Genomic DNA, 21,044 nt, shown 5'->3' on the forward strand with positions numbered 1-21,044 from the left:
CTGGTTATTTTAATTAGCAGTCCCTGTAACCTTTTATCCAGGCTTTTAGCTTCTTTGCATTGGGTTAGAACATGCTCCTTTAGCTCACAGGAGTTTGTTGTTACCCACCTTCTGAAGCTTACCTCTGTCAATTCATCAGTCTCATTCTCCATTCAGGGTTGTGCCCTTACTGGAGAGATGTTGCTATCATTTGGAGAAGGAGAGGCATTCTGACTTTTGAAATTTTCAGTGTTTTTGTGCTGGTTTTTGCTCATCTTTGTGGATTTATCTACCTTTGATCTTTGAGGCGGATGACCTTTAGATTGGGATTTTGCTGCGGGGAGGTTGCCTTTTTGTTGTTGTTGTTGCTTTCCGTTTGTTAGTTTTTTCTCTAATAGTCCGGCCTCTCTTCTGATGGTCTGCTAAGAGTGCCGGAGAGCCACTCTATACCCTGTTTGCTTGAGTAGCACCAGTGGAGGCTGCAGAACAGCGAATATTGCTCCTTCCTTTGGAAGCTTCGTCCCAAAAGGGCCCCTGCCAGAGGCCATCCAGAGCTCTCCTGTATGAGGTGTCTATCGACCCTGTTTGGGAGGTCCCTCCCAGTCAGGAGGCATGGGGGTTGCAGACCCAATTAAGGAAGTAGTGTGTCTTTTAGCAGAGCTGGTGTGCTGTGCTGGGAGAATTCCCCTTGTCAAGATCAGCTGCTGTCTTCAGAGGCAGCAGGCAGGAAAGATTAAGTCCCCTTATTCTGTGATCCCAGCTGCCCCTCCCCCAAGCCAGGTGCTCTGTCACAGGGAGATGAGAGTTTTGTCTTGTAAGCCCCTGACTGGAGCTGCTGGATTTCCTGTGGAGATACTCTGTCCAGTGGAGGAATCTAAAGAAGGAGTCTGGCCATAGCTGCTTTGCTGTGTGTCTACAATGTCCAAACCTCCCAATCTCCTTAGCACTGTCAGGGGAGAACCACCTACTAAAGCCACAGTAATGGCAGTCACCCCTTTCCCTACCAAGCTCAATCATCCCAGGTCAACTCCAGACTGCTTTGCTGGCAGTGAGAATTTCAAGCAAGTGGTTCTTAGCTTGCTTGGGCTGCATGAGAGTAGGACCTGCTGAGTAAGGCTGCTTGGCTCCCTGGTTTCAGCCCATTTTCCACAGAAGTGGACAGTTTTCCTATCTCATTGGAGTTCCATGCACTGCTGGAGTATTAAAAAACAAAAAAAACAAAAACCAAAAACTGCAGCTCAATGCCTACTCAAACAGCTGCCCAGTTTTGTGGCTGAAACCTAGAGTCCTGAGCCCATAGGTACTTCATTATAGCTAAAGATATTTTCTGATGTTGAACCAAAGTTTCTTTCTTATATACTATGTTCATTCTGCCCTCTGGAACAGCACAGAATAAATGGACTTTCTCTTCCCCTGCCTTTAGCTGTTGGAGGGCATTAGTCATAGTCAGGATAATGTAGCAGCTGACAAACTCTCATAAAAAAGAAGTGGACCTGTGGAGGCAGCATAGCGTGCAGCTGTGGACACACATTTTGGCACAAGATAAGCTGGGTTTAAATCCCATCTCTTGTACTCTTTGTAATCATGGTCAAGTCCTATCAGTTTCTAACCTTTTTCTCTCCCTCTTGGGTGTAAAATGAACAATCTAAATTAAAAATGTGAATGGAGACCCTCCCTCCTAGTGGCACTGGCTGTGAGGATAAATAGGTGATGCTGATGAGAGCTCAGCACAATGGAGAGCTCAGCCTTTTAGAGAGCGCGTGCTGTTTACTGTAGCTGTCCTGTTGCTCCTGAGTATTTTCTTCTCCAAGCTAAATGACGTATGTAGGGACCCCTTCAACAGCATGCCAAGTCTTCCTCTTTCCTGCTCACCCTACTCTGATCAGGCCCCAGTTTGTCTGTGTTCTACAAGGCAATGCTTATCATTTAACATGTAACTTTCTTTTGTCTTTGAAAGCACTGAATAATAGCAGCTCACAGTTTTAAGTCTTCTAAGTGCTAAGGACAGTTTAAACTCATCACACTTCTTACCTCATTTCATCCTCATAATATTTCTGTGAGATGAATGTTATCATTATCATCTCCATTTTACAGATGAGGAAACTGAGTCTCAGAAGGGTTTTGTAATGTTCTCAAGGTCACATAGGTAGGTAAGACTAGAGCTGGGATTTGCACCCAGGCAGGGTGGCTCCAGCAGCAATACTCTTAACCCACATGTTGCAAAGCCTCACAGAGCAACCTAGGGCTATGAGAGCAGGAAACTCACCTTGGACTCTCATTCCAAATGTGACTCACCATTGTTTGCTGTTATATTTTTTATCTTCCCCAAATCTCCAATACTCCGTTTTTCATGACTTGTCCTATCATCTTCCTGAAGAATACTAAATCAGGCCAGGCATAGTGGCTTACACCTGTACTTTGGGAGGCCGAAGTGGGTGAATCACCTAAGCTCAGGAGTTGGACACCACCCTGGTCAACATGGTGAATCTTCGTCTCTACTAAAATACAAAACATTAGCCAGGCATGGTGGCGTGGGCCTGTAGTCCCAGCTACTCGGGAGGCTGAGGTGTGAGAATCACTTGAGTCTAGGAGATGGAGGTTGCAGTGAGTCAGTATTGCACTACTGCACTCCAGCTTCGGCTACAGGGTAAGACTCCATCTCCAAAATAAATAAATAAATAAATAAATAATACTGACATGAGCAAATTCCCTTTTTTGAGCCTGCTTTCCCATTTCCTATCTGTAGAATGGGCATAAAAGTGTATATGCAACAAGGCTGTTATGATCAATGCAGTGATTCAACCAAAGTGTCTAAATCAGTATTTATATATTTGAATAATTACCTATTTCTATTTCCTTCCCTCACTGCATTTAGAGAGAATGATAAAGCAGAATAATTAGTTTGTACTATAACATTTTATAAACCGTACAAAGGAAATGGATGTAGTGTGGTGGAAGTCTGGGCGGCCAGGTAAGGGCTTTCCAGACTGAGAGCTATTTTATCTGGATGTTGAAGAATGAATAGGAGTTATTCACACAATGGGAGTCGGGGGTGGGCAGTGGGGAGGAAGAAGGCCTAGACACAGTCAACTGGGAATAGTAATAGAAAAAGTGTGAAGAATACAAATATTGGCTCGTTTATCCATCTTGTTCATCTGTTACTCTTAGAAAAATTAAACCTCCCATCACTTCCCTTTTCTGCTAATTTTTGTGTACTATACCAGCAACATTATGAAAACAAGAAAACTGAAACAAATACCTTTGCAAACACCATCCTAATGCATTGAGTGCTTTCCTTTTTCTTTATTGTTTTCTTAATCATTTATACAGAATTCCATCAAACCTTTTTTATTAACCAGTTACTATTATTAAAAGTTTCATTAGTTTCTTTTTTAATGTTTACTACTACTCATTTCAGTTCAATAACTAGGACTTTTACTATTGTGTTTATATTTTTTTAATTTAAAAATATTCAAGGATAAACTCATGAGAGATAGTTTAAAGTTACAAAGTTTTTACATATGTAGACTTTGAATAAAATACCTGGATTTGAATCACAGCACTGTCAGTATCATCTTTGCTACCCTATATAATTTATTTGAACTCTGTCCAAATTTTGTTTTTTAGGGTTTTTTTTTTCCTGCTAAATGAAGATTAACAGTAATTGCTTCATATTTATTATCATGAAAATTAAATGAAATACATATAAAGCAGTGAGCCTAGTGCCAAGCTACTAATGTTGGTTAACATTATTAATGTTCATGAACCTATCAACTCTTACATAATATAAATAAGTATATATAATAAAATTTATTCTTAGCCAGGATTTTTCTTTCTCATTGAGGAACAAAAATACTAGTTTATTTACTCTAACCTTTTTATGTTTATCTTTCGATAAGTATCTTACACAATCACTGTGCTATAAAATTGTCTCCATTAATTTGTTTAATTTGCTGAATGCCCACTTTGTCTTGAACACTGGCCTAGGCACTTAGGAAGCTTATGGTCTGGAGGGGGAAACAGACAGATAAGCATAGGATGACAATGCAATATGATAATGACTACCAACAAGGGCTACACAAGGCTCTGTAGGACTCAGAACCCAAATGCCTCCCTGTGGTTCAGTAGATCACGAATATTCTGGCCCCAGACCATTTCTCAAACCACTTCCACTGAGCCCCACCCTAACTCCACCTCCTATTTCTTGTTTTTTCCTAGCTACACAAGCTTTCTTCTGGTTCCCATGCACCTGTTGTGTCTCGGGCTCTGGGCACACACTCCTCTTGCTGCCAGGAACCCCTCCCCCATTCTCACATATTACCTTCTTCTCATCCTTCATCTTAGCTTAAATGTCATTTCCTCAGAGAGCTCCGACGCCATCCACTGCCCTGTTGCCCTAAATTTTCTCCACCCTGTCACCCTTATTTTATTTCTTCTCAGGATCTTTCAAGTATGTACTTGTCTATTACCCTCTTTAAGCTGTAAGCTTCATGAAAACAGATGAGGACATTGAGACACAGAGATGAAAGCAGAGACCATGTCTTGCGTTCATCACTGTTCATACAACACTGTTCATACAACTGTTCATACAACTTCATAAAATACATATGCAATAGGTGAACATCAAGGAAAGTCATAGATGGGTTAATCCGAATAGATGAGGAACTGTTCACCAAGGAGACAAGGAGAAATTAATGGTTTAAGTATCACAATTTGAATGCAAGCACACACATTTGAGAGACATTCATATATGGGTTCAAATCTAAGCCTTGCTACTTACCAGCTACGTGTACTTGGGAGGATCATATTGATTTTATGGTCTACATCATCTTTATTTGGGTAATAAAGATAATAGCACCTAATTGTGCAGTTGTTGTGAGGAGTAGACCTAAGATTTCAAGGTATGTAGAATATACAAATAAACAGTCTCATTATCTGTTTATTGAGGTGTGATCAGGTGAATCAGAAACTGAGTACACTGAAAATATTTCGGCACAGTCGCTCCTCACGTCTCAGTCTGAGAGTGAGAGACAGTGATCTGACCCAAAACACTGAGCTGCTGTGAGGAAAATTGAATTGTTGCAAAGTCTTTGGAAGTACAAAGTGCCTACAGCAAGTTTTGAAGGTCAAAAATTTAGTTTGTCTTTCACAGTATCCAGAGCATGAAAAAATAATGGTCTACATGCTGTATTATTTTTACATGCTATACATATAGTAGCTCATTTAGTTCTAACAACCGCACTGTGTGTTATTTCCTTGATTCTACAGATGAGGACACAGACACAGAGATATTAAGAAACTTGCTCAACATCACAGAGCTAGTGAATGACAGAACTAACTGTTCAGGTTGCCCTGAACAGCACTTCACATGCAGTCTCTACCGCCTGGGTGTAGCAGAAAGCCCTGTGGAATGGGAATATGACATATATAGGTTCAAATACTTCCTTCACTGCTTACTAGTTTTGTGGTCTTGGGCAAGGTTTTTAATCTTTCTGAGCCTCTGCTTCCGCATTACAAAGATAGAAAATAACGACATCTACTTTGAAGGAGGTTGTGACATTTAAATGAGCCATCATATGTAAGGTGCCAAGCTTGTATCTGCTGTTCAGTGGAAGGGGACTAATGTGAGTACTAACGGCAGTACTAAAATCCACTCGTTGGTCTTGACATGGTTGAGATTTTACAAGCCTTGATGGCTTTTAATTGAGAAATATGCATCCATGACAGGTAATCAATACGCTCATTTGGCAGCCAGGTTCCAGATGAAATAAAGCTAAACAATGATGCAATTAGAATATACAAACAAATCCCCTGCAGAAGCCAAATAGACTTGACTGCCTTCTCCATCCTAATCATGTTGCTGTGTTTGAAATGCATCTGGAAGTCATTTTTCTCGGTGAATTTGGACCCAACTCAATAAACAGAGCTCCTTTTCCTCGTTTGCTGTTTGCTTTACCTGCTTTCTCCTTGGAGCTCAGTTTTCCTCCAGCCAAGGTGGGACAGCACGTCAGCCGGACTCCCTAATGTGTGAAGGACGTTGCAAGCCTCACTGACAAACAATGTCCCTTGAAATTCACTTTGTCTTTTTTTTTTCTCATTGTCAGACTGAATGACAAAAGCTGGCAATTTTCATGGGGAAACAGTTCAGGAGGCAGGTTTTCAACAATCCCTGAGCAGTCCTTTTTAAAAAATCCTTCTCTTCTTCTTCATTGGAGTCTGTGAATTATTAAGTGACAAGGCTGTCCTGTGGTTCACTCTCACATACACTAACCTTCTCCAAGTTTTTCTTCCAGTACTCACAATTGCAGCTTATTAACTTTAAATTGCAACATGATTGCCATATGCCAGTCAAGATAATAAACCATGAACTTTGCCAAATTTTAGTTGTTCCTAGTTCAAATCCTAGATCTTTTACTTGTTAGTTCCATGACTTGGGCAAATAGTGTTAGTCCTAGTGACTCAGTTTCCTCATGTATCAAAAGAGGGTAATTATAGTACCTGACATTTGGTTCAGTAGGAGGGCTAAATGAGATATATGTAAGGCTCTGATATTGGCTGGCACAGAATGAGCTTATGACACATGATAGTTATTATCACCCTAAATTTTGAGTCAGATTTCAAAAACGAGTAATTCAGGTCAATAACTTTATGTACAATACTTTCTGGTCGGCTTGGGATACCGCAGAGGATATGGGCTTTGAAGATACAGAAGCTTGTATGATATGAATTTTGACTCTGCCACTTCTGAGTGACCTTGGGTGAATTACTCAATGTCTTTGAACTTCAGTTTCCCCATTTGCAAGCACTTTAAAGAATGCATATAAATATAAGTGTCTCTTCATGGCAATTTGAAATTTTACCTTTAGCTAAAGCAAGCAAATTGCTGTTAGAGTCCACAACTCTCATACATGCATGAAGATCTCAACACCAGCATGATCTAAACTGCTTCCAAAGTAGCCAGTCAGAGGACAAGTAAGCTAGGAAGGGCCTTTCAACATCACTTTGTCTAATGCATTCATTTCACAGAGGAAAAAAAAAGTTCAAAGGAATTCAGTAAGTCATCTAAGACAACAAAGCTAGAAAAAATCTTCACTCCAAAGAAGAACCCAGTTATACTGAAATGACCAATATCTTGTCCTGATCTGTCAAAGCAAAGCAAAACAAAAAAATAAGTGAAATAGTGAATTCAAATTTAAAATAAAGGTTGAAGGAAAGGAAGGAGTAATAAAGGAAGGAGGGAGGGAAGGAAAAGAGAAAGAAGGGAAGGAAGATCTAACGGAGTGTGTGACATCATCTGGAGCACATGCTTGTCCCGTGGTGTTGAGTATGGTGAGCCAGCAGGGTGGATGCTGAGGAGAACAGGCCAGGAGATGAGGCTGCAAAGACACAAATCCCAGCTCCATCTCCCAGGCACTGTGCGATCTGAACAAAGGAAGCTAACTTCTCCATCCCTCAGTTTCCTAATATCACCTTCTCTGTATCGTTGTTGCAAGGATTAAAGAAACAGCTGACATGCGTGGATTAGTACATAGGCAAGTATTAGTTCTTGGGGTAGCACATAGGAAATACTCAGTACATTTAGCTGTTCTTATTATTAAATGTGAATTTGATTATCATTTCTTTTTTCCACTTTTAAAATAGTTGTTTTGAAGTCATTATGATATTTTGTTTTCTCAAACACCATGGAGCTAACACTGTGATAAGGTACTGAAAGTATTAACAAAAGAAGAAAAGGGTTGTGGGGAGGGGTACTGGAAAGGAACCAACCCTAAAATGGATTCAGTACCTACTATGTATGGGATGTTGTGTGGGAAGCTTTGTACATCTTCTCCTACTTAGTTCTTGTCACAGAGCTATGGAGTAAGTGTTAGTGCTCTTATTTTACTGATGGGGAAAATGAAATTCTGAGCAACTAGATAATTTGGCCAACACATTTTTGACACAGGAGTCCCTTTTCTCTCTTTTCCAGGAGACAGTACTTGACCAGCTTGAGTGGTTTTGATATAAGTCTAATTCTAAAACCACCAGCCTATATTCTTAGAAATCTTTAAAACAAAGATCAGAAAAACAAAGTCTATTACTGATTATCTTGGCTTTTAGGTAAACAGTGAAGAGCCCTTGTTCATTTTCCCATACCCTTCTGTAAACTGTGAATCACCAGATTTAAAAGCAGACAATCTTGGAATTACATATTTTTCTGTGTTTTCTTGTTTTCAGGATAAACAGTATTGCTGCTCCCAAGACAGCTTGAGTAACGTTCTTCTTGGACATTGATGGGCATGTCTAATTAAGGTAAAAAGTATACATATGAATGCATACACACACATGTAATACAATTTTCTTATACTTTTTTCATATGGTCAGGTGTTGTGGTTTGCAGCAACATGTTGATGTGCAAGGTAGGAGGGGAAGAGCAAGAACTGAGAAATTAGTGTCCTTTTCTCTTTTGTCTTAAGAAAAATCCTGTGAATTTGAAAGTAGCATTCTCAACAGATCTCTGTTTCATCAAAGTTGGTAGAGGTGACCAGCATTAAACGTATGATTGCTTTGGCTTAAGTGGATTTGTTTTCTTCTTTATGAAGCACTTTCTTAATCTAAGGCAGCAAGTATTGCTATTTCTCCACTTTTTCTGAAGCATTCCTTTGTAAAAAAAAAAAAAAAGTCAAATAACATAAAAATGTTCTTTTGACCAAAAAAAATAAAATAAAAAATAAATTAACGGAGAACATTTTCTCATTTTACAACTTTTTTTCTCCAGTTTTTTCTTGAGCCTTTGTGACTGGTTGTTATTTGGCCTCCCACATGCACCTGTCAATGACCAAATCAATAAAAAAGTAGCAAATGATGTTAATGGAAAGAGAAATAGCTGACCACAATTAGGTCATAATATTTATTTTTAATAGATTTGAATACTTTGTTCTGGTTTTCTGTTGCATTTATATTCAGCAATCTAGTCATATTTTCTGTTCATAAAAATTATACCTAGTTCAGAGATTGGGATTAACTGTGTCATTTTTAGTAGAACTTTGCCACGATCATCGTGTTTTAAGGAGCAGCACGATTTCCAGGTGTTCTGCCACCTGGATGATGTGCACAACCACAATTAAGGGTCATAATTTCCATTTGTGATTCCAACATATGGATAAAGTATTTATTGTTGTTGATTGTATTTCTTAGAAGTGCTTTATTAATAGTTCTCACATGTAAGAAGGCACTTTGCCCAAGTTTACCAGATAGTTTAGGCTTGCAACATGATAACCTTTAGATAATTTAAGCCTGATTAGGCACCTGGTAAACTCACGTTAATATAAGCTTGATAAATTAGCCAGAATGCTCAGGAAGTTGCTCTCTCTTCTGCAGAAACTGTCCTCAGTGAAAGGGCATATGGATGACCTGGTCTTCCTCTTATAAATCCAGGAGGCTAAAACCACTTCATGACCACTCTACTAGGTCTAGAAAAGAAAGTGTAAAGTTGGTTTAAAAAATATATTCATTGAGCACTTACTGTGTGCTTTAGGAATAAGATAAGCTGAGGCAGAGAGCCTCAGAGCTGATCTTTCAAATCAGAAAAGCCAGTTTATGGAAGGAGAGATTCAATATGTGAATCATAGTCAGAAGCCTCCAAGGTAAGGTAATGGACTTGGGTAAGAGTTTTCCATCACAGAGATCTGGATAGCAAAATACACATCTGAATTCTGGGATCCAGTTTGCCTAGAAGGAAAAGGCAGAAATCAGGTTTTATGAGGCTAGACAGAAAGAGAGAAATTTCATCTGGGTAGCCACACCATGGAGCTCCAAGCCAAAGTCCTTGAGAGTGGTCCAGGTTTCAAGCAACAGAGAGACCAAATAAAAACTCTATTAAGGAAAGACCTTCAGTTGCCTCTTTGGTCCTATATATGTGGTCAGTGTGTGTCGCAAAGACTTAAATTTGTAGCATTGGGACAGAGAGCTCTAGGAAGTTAATGCTTAGGAATTTCAGGCAATGACTTTTTGCAAATGTGGAACTTATCAGAGTTCTCAGCCAGTGAGGTTGCTTTTCATAGAACCTTTTCTTTTTTAAATTTTCTACATTGAAATAGCTGTTGGTTGTGTGTCTATAAATCGCTCCTAACAGACACACTTAAGGGTAGTTTCTACACAGTTCATACAGGAACTGAGCTGCGTCTCTTTCCCTCTTTCCTGGCCAAAAAATTAGGGAATTCATGTGCTACAAGCTTAGGCCAGCTCTGCACCCCGATGCCAACAAATACAAGCCAGGATTCAATCACCTCTCAGCTGGCGCCAGGTGTCCACAACCTTCAATTGCATTTCTTGGCCTTGTCTGTGCACAGTGTTGGCTGAGGTGACCCTTCCTCAGCCTGATAAAACAGAGGCCCTCGCAGATCTTACTTTCTGGCCCTGCTCCCAAGAGACCTTCAAGCTCATGAAATGCTTCATGCAGAGTTTTGCAACTCTTGCCCTACAAGAAAAGGCTTTTGGTTTTGCAGCCTTCAAGCAAAACTCTAAAATAAGACTATGGAAATAAAGTCAATTTACCACTCTCTCCCTACCAAGCACCACTTTTGTAAATAAGGAACAAAATAGCCCTTTCCCCCCATCTCCCACACCAGCTCTTCCTCCCCTCCTCCCGGCCCCCACAGCTCTCTAGCAGCCAATCTCTTTACCCCAGAATTGTCAGGAAAACACTGGCTGACAGGTCATGTTATTGCTTCTGATTCCATTGGTCACATTGTGTAACATTTTAACTCCTAACCTAATTCAGTAGATGCAGCTTGACAGGGCATAGCAGGGATGTGGTCTAGCTTCCCTGGAGCTGGGTTTAAGACTCCTCTGCTGGGGACCTGCACGGCATTCAAAGCATTTTAGGGCATATTTCTTGATCAAAATATGTGTAAGGGCAGCAGACTGCCTCTGCCTATAGGGTTAGGTTCCAGGAAATGTCTGTGGTCATTCCATTCTTGTTTTCTTATTTGATGATGGTTAAAGATCCTAAGTCAGTATAAGAAAAAAAAAAGTATAAACTATATAAAATAAGTTAAGTCCTTAGAGGACTGAGGTTGCAGTGACTGCCAGAAAGCATTTTCAATGCATTTTCATATTCAGTACAAATGGTATGCCCAGTCAAGAGAATGCCAATGACATTGTACACATCTCCAATTTAAAATAAGAGGGTTGAACAAGTCAGTTTCAGTTACCATCCCTTGCCCAGGAGAAACTTTCAGCTTACATGTTTGTTTTACTTTATTGCAACAAGTGTATCCTAGGAGAAAGAGAATTCCCTTCCACAGTATTGTGTTGTGTGTTCTATGCTAGGTTCTGCAGACTGAAAAATAAGAGGTTTGTTTTTGTTTATATTTTGTTGATGTTCTCTTTTCTCATCTAGACTGTGAACACTTTGAGGTCAAGGAACCAAATAGTTCATTATATACATTATGTACATAATGGTAATCAAGAGCAGAAGGCAGATTGGAGAGAAAGGAGCTTGGAGTCAGGAGTCAGGAGACCAGCAAATGAGAGGAGAAGGAGGGAGCAGCACACTCAATAAGGGCTGTAGTGACCAAAATGCAGAGAAAGGGGCAGACAGAGGACACATCTGAGTTAGGAACACAGGAAAAGTATAGAGAAGGGGACAGCCAAGAAAGTCAGAAAAATTAGGGTTCTAAGAAAATAGCTTGAATTTTCCAGATTAACATGATTGTATTTCTCCCCCTGCTAGACCAATTTTCAAGGATTTTGAGTCCCTAGCAATTCGTTTTAGCACCTTTTAGACCATCTGTAGTGATCAAATGCCTAGACGCATTAAGAAACAGGCTACTGATGAAATGGATATTTTGAAAAATTGTCTTACTTATTTACTTTTCCTTTTTGTCCCAAAGTGCCTTGGAAGTTAGAAAGGAAGCGTGAGTCATATACTGCCTAGCTGGGAAGGCTGGAGGTGCTGAAGCTGTTACCAGATGATAGGAAATCAGGTTATAAGCCCTATCTGTTTTCCAGTGTCTCCATGATGTGACATTAGGAGGTGATGGCTGCAGTTACTGGAGACATTCGTTCCAATGATGTTCATAAATATACTTTGTTAGGCAGTTATGTCGAATCGACCTCCCTTCTCTTCCCCTCTCTAAAAGCAGGCTGCCTTCAGCTGTTTGATTTCTCTCCCTGAGATAGGACTGTGCTGACAGAGAATCTGGAACTCAGGTGTGAGATGGGAATGTGAAATCTAACTGCAGTATGTGCACAGGAGGAAAAGGCAAGCTGGGGGTTGAAGGACACAGGGAGAGCCCTAACTCTGTCTGGGAACATTTGCATTTGAGCTGAATGATGAGCTGGCTGAGGTGGGAAGGTGGCCATTCCAGGCTGGTAGGTGATAGACAAATTGGCAAGTCTCTTTCCCTTCTGGGTTGGGGCCTTATTTTTTGAATAGGTAGAGACGGTGGGTTTATTCTTCTGGGGTTCATGAAGAGCTTTGGAGAAGAGGACACGTAATGAGGTTAAATGCTCCTGGCTGTGTGACAACTCTCTGCACTTCAGTTTCTCTGTCAGATGAGCATTCGACTACTCACCTTGCAAAGTTACTATAAGATAAAATGAAACAACATGGAATGTGGTTAGCCCAGCTTTAGGTATCAACCTAGGGCATGACCCTCAAGTATGCCAGCTTCCTTCCACACTCCTGTTCTCTCCTCCATAAAGACTGGGTGCACAAGAGATAGCAGTTTTCTGGCAATGCAGACAGGTTCAGTAATGAAACCTGCCTTAGTGCATGAAAACGTACTCTGGTATGTACACGACTTCTGGATAGTCTTGTTAAAATTTAGAGTCTTATTTAGTAGGTCTTGAGTAGGACCTGAGATTATTCATTTTGAACTTGCTAATAGGTGATTTGTATGTTGCTTATCCATGGACTGCACTTTAGTAGTAAGAACCAGTGGGGGATGGAGCTGGCAGGAGGAAATGTCCTTGTAAGGGAAGCTAGACAGTCAAAGGAACAGGGTCCAAGGTTATGTACAGATGAGTCAGGTGTGGGGTGGGCAGCTTCCTGTGGCAAAGGAAATTTCATTCCATTTTTGAGGCAGGATTGTGGATGATGCCCATCTTGAAATGACCTCAAAGCAGAAAGCCCTGGGTAATTATTCCATGTCTAAAACTTCAATGGCTCCTGACTGCCCTTGCATTAAAGTTCAAATTCCTCAACGTAACTTCCATACCCGTCATGATCCTGTTTCTCCACACACTCTTCCTGTGCGTTATGTTTTTTTCTGCATTTGGCCATGTCTTTGCATGTGCTGATTCTTCTACCTGGAATGGTCTTTGCTCTCGGCTTCCTTGCCTACCTAACAAACTCCTATTCGCCTTTCAAATTTATTTTTTAAAATCAACTTCTCTATGAAAGTTAAACATTCATAGCATATATATATGTGTGTGTGTGTGTGTGTGTTTGTGTATTCAAGTCTACAGCTGTATTTCTCAGGATTGATGGACTCCAGGACTATCTGTCTGCTCCCCCTGTAATCTGTGAGGTTCTTGCGAGTGGGGTCCTTGTTTAATTGTCTCTGTCTTCCTAGGACCTAGCACAGTGTGGACCAATGCCAGTCATTCAGCAAATCATAGTTAAATTGGACAGAAAATTGGTTGGAGGAAACAGGATGGGGATGATTATACCTGGCTCTAGGAAAGAACCTGCGGACATAAGGGGCTTTAACCAAAAAGTTGGAAGAGTAAACCAGGGAGAACCTTCATCTGAAAGGAGGAATTGTGTGCTCGGCAGAGTAAATTTGCATGCAGACTGCTCAATGCAGGTTGCAGGCATCCTAGACGAAAAGGGACCCCAGCCTTGTGGGTTAACCTATTGCTGTGTAGAGCAGAGTGATACTCTGATATTCTGACTTGGCAGTAGTATATATGCTTGTCATATATACTACTGTGGAGTCCATTTAACCCTTCATGTTCTTTGCAGAAATGGGCTCCTCTGTCTCTCCTCCAGGTCTCACACTCTTTTAGGGAAACATCTGAAGCAGCTAAGGGCAATATTGAACTTTTGAAATCCTGCTTGACAAACGTGACAGGAAGAAGTAAACTTGAGTTCCACCCAGTGAAGAACTTGAGTTAAGAAAAGGAGAAAGGGAGAGATACCACCATACCTCCTGCATGAATTCTACCCGCTGAGCCCAAGGCTGGCTTCTTCAGTCCCTGCTTCCTTTATGGTCGTTCTCTATACCTACCTTTTCAAATTTGCAATCTCAGTCTCTCTATTCTGGAGTTAACGGTTGCAAAAGTATTAAGAGCTTCCTATATGCAAGGCCCTATACATAGTGTGTTGCTTTGTCTGTTTTCTCTAAGCAATTCATATTGACAATTGATGAAAAACACTTCTGTACTGCCCAGGTAGGGAAATGGACTCTGGACATGAACCCTGGCCTGACCATTTACAAACTATGAGACTCTAGGTAATCTTTGTACCCTCAGGTTTCCTATGTATAAAATAGAAATAACAATACCCATTTCACAGAGTTGCTGAAAGGATTAGACAGAATACTACATTTTATTCTGTTGACTCTTTTTGAAAACTATGCTTATGCCAATAATATTATCTCCAACCTTTATCATACATTGAAGTACTATTTAGTTACCATATAAAAATGTCTTGTTATTAGGGAACAGAAAGCTATAAATATCCAGGCAATAGAAGGGACTACTCCAACATAGACCTAAAATCTAACAGGATCTAAAGGCCAGTGACTTAGCACATATGACATTCATGACATTTAAAATAAACCAATCAATTTACAAAAGGCATAGTGACACTTTGAAGAAAAAACGGTGGCGAAAAGGGATATTAAACAAGGAATTCACTGGGAAAACAATGTGGCCAAAAGGTATATCAAAGGCTTTTTGCCCTCACTTACTGTTATTATTATTATTTTCTATGTAAGGAAGTTGGTTCTTAGAGGAGGAAAGTAACTTTCTGAAAGCCACTGTAAGAGTAGTTAGAAGAACCCAGCATGAACCTGGGTTCAGTTTCTCTTTCAGTTGCTCGCCTTTTAAAGAATGTATAGGTGGAAGCTCAACAATGATAACACATGGGTACAACGAGGGAAACAGCGCACACTAGGGCCTGTGAGGGGTGGCCGTTGGGGGAGGGAGAGCATCAGGATAAATAGCGAATGCATGTGGGGCTTAATACCTAGGTGATGGGTTGATAGGTGCAGCAAATCGCCATGGCACACATTTGCCTGTGTAACAAACCTGTGCATCCTGCTCATGTATCCCATACTTAAAATTAATTATAAAAATTGTCCTTTGTTATTTCTGCTTATTTTGCTTTTCCAAATGTATTTTGCATTAAACTCTTCTTGGATTTTGAAAGTAACACAAAGCAAAACAAAATTTAAATTCTCGAAATATTAATTGAAATTATAAAATGCAGACATTAAAATAAAATATTGGAAAATTTAATAAATATTTTCCTACTTTTATGTTCATCTCTTATTCTCTAAAATAACGTTTGCAGCCAGGTGTGGTGGCTCACACCTGTAATCCCAGCACTTTGGGAGGCAGAGATGGGCAGATCACTTAAGGAGCTTGGGACCAGCCTGGCCAATGTGGCAAAACCCCATCTTTACTAAAAATACAAAAATTAGCCAGGCATGGTGGCACGTGCCTATAATCCCAGCTACTCTGGAGGCTGAGGAGGAGAATCCCTTGAACCCAAGAGGCAGGGGTTGCAGTGAGCCAAGATCACACCACTACAGTCCAGCCAGAGACCCTGTCTCAAAAAAATAATAATAATAATAATAAAATAAATAAAATAATGTTTAAGTTTACTTTTTCTTTGCCAAGCAATATGTGCAGCACAAATGTGAGAAAAGTGAGCAGAATGTAAGCCATGCCCTTGAGCACATTACCAATGCAGGGAGTAGACAGATCTATAAATAAATAATTTTAACATTTGCTTGGTTTGCTACAGCCAGTTATAGTAACCATTTTTACTAATTGTAGCAAACATCTGATTTATAAAATGCTCTCTGTGACTAATCATGGCATCTGCACATGATTGAGAGTCACAGCATTTTATCTAAAACCCTTGGGGGTAGATATTTCTTGTAATTCAGAATTTGAATGGCAATATGTTGCATATTGTATATATTACATAACAACTTCAGCAGGGTCCAGGGAAAAGCCCATCATCAAGAATATTAAAATGTGTGCAGCAATATAAACACTCACATTCAGATCCGTTTTTGCACTGAATGAGTGGTGCAACACATTCAGCTTTCAAAATATTTTGGATTTCAGACTTAAGATTAGTCTTATGAATCTATGATTTAAAAATTTTCAATATGTATTAATTTTATTTTTTTCTCTGCCTTATTGCACCAGCTAGACCTACTTAAATGATGTTAAACAATGGAAGGCAGAGTAGGCAAACTTGTTTTATCCCTAATTTACAGATCTGTATCTGGTGTTCCCTAATAAAAAGTCATTTGGTTGGAGGTTTAGAATAGGAATATTCATCATATTAGGAAAGAATTATTTTATTCCAACTTGAAAAATGAAAATTATTAAATTTTATCAAATGCATTTAGGGAATATTGAAATAATCATCTACTTTTTTATTACTAGCCTGCTGATAAACTTTTATTGCATTATTCAATTTCCTTATATTGAAACTGGTTATATTCCTGTTGGATTATTGAATCAGTAATATTAGCTCGTTAAGCTCTAATCTGAAGTAGTTGGTTGAAGGTTTTGAATCTATATTCGTAGTTTATTAGTTTTACTTTCTTTTTTGCAAAATATTTTATCACCTTGAGGATCTGGATCAAATCTTTCTTGTGAAACAAATTGGATAGTTTTCCCATCTTCTACTCTTCAGAATATATTATAATGAATATATTTATGTATTTCTTGAATGCTTGAATTTAATCACTGTTAAATCTCTTAAGATCTAATGTCTTTGGGGCAGGCAGTTCTTTAAGAGCTTTCTATGATTATTCCTCAGTTATTGGTCTGTTCTCATTTTCTGTTTCTTCTGTAACTTTCAAAACTAGATTATCTGTTATTAGATTGGGAAGATTAGAAGTTAAAGGAGTAGGTGTTTTTATCCTGCCCAGCTGTGAATGCATATGTCTTTGTGTCACTGAATTGATAACAATTTTTATTTGCTCTTCTAATTGTCTTTTTTATTTTTTAACCTGGGACTTCATTATAAGAGATTTGATTTGGGCCCAAATGTTCATCAGTTTATCTTTCACTTTGCTGCCTTTGAAATAATTTCTTGAAGAACAGCTAGATTCTGAGAAAATCACATCTTAAAAGAACTTGAGAGGCCATTATGTATAGCCTACTGATGCTAGAAATGGTGAAATTGAGGTCTCGGCTGGTGAAATAACTTACATGTTATAGTGTCAGGAACAAAACCAAGCTCAGCCCGGCTAGTGGAATGTCATTTTAAAATAAGCACAGCTATGAAACAGCATACATATATTCCTCTTCCTTGCTGGCCTCAGAACTTTGCCTACCCTTGACTCCCAAGTAGTAGGTCCCACATGTGAGTTGGTGGATAGAACATGATAGTGTCCAGAGCCTAATGGATTGGCTGCCAGTCTTTCAGCTCCAGGGTACATCATCAAGTAGATACATTTCTTCAATGCCAGCCGGCTATACAAGGAAAGACAAGGGCAAGTTCCAGGAATTATTAGTGGCTTTCATTCTTTCTTTAGTTTATGTCTGCACTTATTCATTATGAAGCATTGCCTAAAACCTAGTTGAGGATTTTCCTATTAATTTTATTATTCATAATTAAAATTACCAAAACATCAAATAGTAAAGCTTTGACTTGAAGGAATAAAACTGTATTATGCCTAGGTAAAGATTGATCTAATTGATTTTGAAAATGGCTGTTTTTCTTAAACTGAATGTTCAGTGCCTGCCATCCTGTAGACTAACCATGACGTCATGTTATGGCAAAAGCAAATGTGGGTTCAGAGATTTACTCTCACTTTTATCAATAAACGTGACAAGGAAAGCACTTAATTGTGTGAATACCAGGCCTAGAAAATCATTCAGTGAGTTCATCTGATTCTTTCTCGAGAGCTGGACTTACTGAAGCTTCTCTTATTTTCATAGCATCCATTTGAGACCTCATTAGAAAACTCTCATGCTTTAAGTTTTTCTGGGAGTACACATTGTTTTGCCTGGTCCTTCATGCGTAACAAATAAACACAAAATAATTAAATACATGATGCTGAAGAATAGGAATGCCAGGAATAGCGGTGCTAATCTCCTGTCCTGAGGGTATGGGGTGGCATGATTAGGCAGGCCAAGACTTGAAAGGGCAGAGTGATGATTTGGAGGATACTAGAGCAAAGAACCAGTAGGAGAGTGTAGGGAAGCCCTCCCCTGGAAAATGGAAGAGATTGAAGTTTTTAAGTTTGATTTGCCATTAGTTTTAAGTGTTGCGCCCAGCATAGGAAATGGGAAACAAAGCCAATAATATCCACAGAAACAGACAGTCAGAGATAAAAAAACAAAACAAACAGTATAAAAAATTAATAGGTGAGAGATCTGTGTTAAATTACATGATAAGTGTAAAGCATGCAGGACAGGGCCTGATAGACTGCTCAGGAAATGCTGGCTATTGCTGAAACAGACTTTTAAAGGTCTATGTCTTTTCCTTTGAAGTAGGGTGTCCAAAGTATTGGCTTCCCTGGGCCACAATTGAAAGAAGAAGAATTGTCTTGGGCCACACATAATATACATTAACACTAACAATAGCTGATGAGCTAAAAATAAGAAAATGACAAAGAATCTCATGTTTTAAGAAAGTTTATGAATTTATGTTGGGATGCATTCAAAGCCATCCTGGGCTACAAGTTGGACAAGCTTGCTTTAAAGCTTAAATAATCCTTATGCTCTCTTCTTTTTCATCATCAAACCCTGTCAGAAAATACCTTCACAGTAATTTCTAAATCTGATCAATTCTTACTTCTTCCAGAATTCCCTGCCCAAACTATCAATATCTTTTCAAAATCGATGTCTCTTTTTCCACCGTGAGTCACTGCAGTGTACCCATCACCCAGAAAATCAGTTCAGGATGCTGGCTTACATGTCCCATGGCTGCCCAGTGCATGGAGAAGGTTTCATGTACTTGTACCATGACCTGAAGGCTCCCTCATGATCTTACCCCAGCCACCTTTCTAACTTCATCTCCTACCATCTTCCCTTATTTACTCCATTTTTCTTGATCGTAAAGAAAACCAAACTAGTTCCCACTTCAGACCTTTTGCACTAGCTGTGTCCTCTGCCAGATATCTCTGTGTATCGTATTACTCCATGGTCCAGACTATTCTTCAAGATTTTATTCAGACAGAGAAGTTTCTTAGAGAAGATTACTCTGAGGCCTTATCCAAAATTCTACCTTCTCTGCATTCTCTATCCCTTTGCTGCTTTCTGTTTTCTTCACAGTGTATGTCTTTTCACCTTGGGATTTCATTAAAAATTTATGTAGTTTCCAATTTGTAGCCTCTGTCTCTAACAGAATGTAAACTACATGAGGGCAGAGACCTCATCTATCTCATTTACAGTTGTATCCTCCAGGGATCAGAATGGTGTCTGGCATAAAGTAGGGAACTCAACAAATAGTTTTGAATGAATAAAAGAATCTGAAGATACTTCCAAGAATGTATGTTTGTATTTGGAATAGTGTGCCAGATACAACACAACAAGCTACAATAAAATAAGCAGATGAAAGTGTGATGGAGAAGAAAAAATAAATGTTGGCAAATAGAAATTAAGCTGCAGGGAGGGTTTTCCATGAATTTCATTTTATATCATGTTTTATACACTTGGTAGATGAGTCATATACTTGACTTTGTCAATATTTATTGACAACCTACTATGTGCCAGGAATTTTTGAAGATGTAATTTTACTCATGTGCACATGCTCAGACACACAGAAAATTTAGTCTGCACGTAATTATATAGATATATATAGATAGTCTATATATATGTATGTATGTATGTCTATCTATATGTGTATTTATGTCTATATCTATATATCTGATCTATATAATTAACTCTGGTCAACCCTAAGGGGTTGATGTCATTCTCCCCTCTTTATTTATTAGCTAGAAAGACCAAAACTCAGAAAGACAAGGTTACCTAAAAACAAACAGACAAACAAACAAACAAAAAAAAACAGTGTATTTAAATAAGAGTGTAAATAATACCAAAGTTCAGTCTTTTCCATACTTAGGCACACATTTTGAAAGGTTTATTTATAGCTCCACTGCTTTCTAGATGTGTGATATTATTCAAATTAGTTGGCACCCTTGATTTCATTTCATCAGTTGTAATATGAAAGAAGCATATTTAGTCTGCTTATTCCAAAAAGTTGCTTCCAATTTAGAGGAAGTAATGAATGTGAAGCACTGAACGTGGAGGTTCACTGTGTTCACCGCGAAAGGGAGAAAAATCGATTTGCACTGAGAACACACTGATCTAATACGGAAAGAGAAGCAGAGAAGACAGATGATGAGAAGGTCTTGATGCTGGTTCAGTCTCCTCTGCATCCCATCTTTTCTGAAGCCAGCTCTAATTCTTCCTTCTCCACCACTGATAAATAGTAAATTTTCCTCTTTGATTTAAACTAGCAATGTAGCTGTTGTTCAAAATTAAAAGCATCATAACTAACACAGAGCCCTGCATTGACCTCTTTGGAGCCTTGGTGATGCAATTCTCACCATGCGAGGAGCCCTTTTATCAACAATATACCTGACTCTAACATCTAGGAGTGTAATGTTGAAAAACACTGAGTGTCTGCTTCCAAAGAAGTCCAATATTAATCAGAAAGCAGGCATTTAAAAGAGATATATGCATGTTAACATATGTGCAAAGTGTTGTGGGAAACCAGAAAAGAAGACACTAGGGATCCATACTATCTTTAATGTGATCATGCAGACTTCCTTTTAAATCAGCAACTTTAATAGGTTTTGGAAATCTGATCAAAGCTTTAGAGGGCATCTCTAGGAAAACAAAATCTCAGGCCAAATGGTTGTTAGACTCAC

At 39.1% G+C, this 21,044-nt stretch overlaps 1 long non-coding RNA gene across 1 annotated transcript; it reads left to right on the plus strand.

Annotated features, from left to right (window-relative positions):
* Nucleotides 1-7,348: 7,348 nt before the first annotated feature.
* On the plus strand, nt 7,349-20,817 carry LOC108294411. Its single transcript, XR_005197951.1, has 3 exons — nt 7,349-8,079; nt 8,197-8,271; nt 20,444-20,817. It is a non-coding gene; the product is annotated as an uncharacterized LOC108294411 (long non-coding RNA).
* The last annotated feature ends 227 nt before the right edge of the window (nt 20,818-21,044 follow it).

The sequence above is a fragment of the Cebus imitator genome, unplaced genomic scaffold (genome assembly GCF_001604975.1).
Source record: "Cebus imitator isolate Cc_AM_T3 unplaced genomic scaffold, Cebus_imitator-1.0 Scaffold578, whole genome shotgun sequence".
NCBI lineage: Eukaryota > Metazoa > Chordata > Mammalia > Primates > Cebidae > Cebus > Cebus imitator.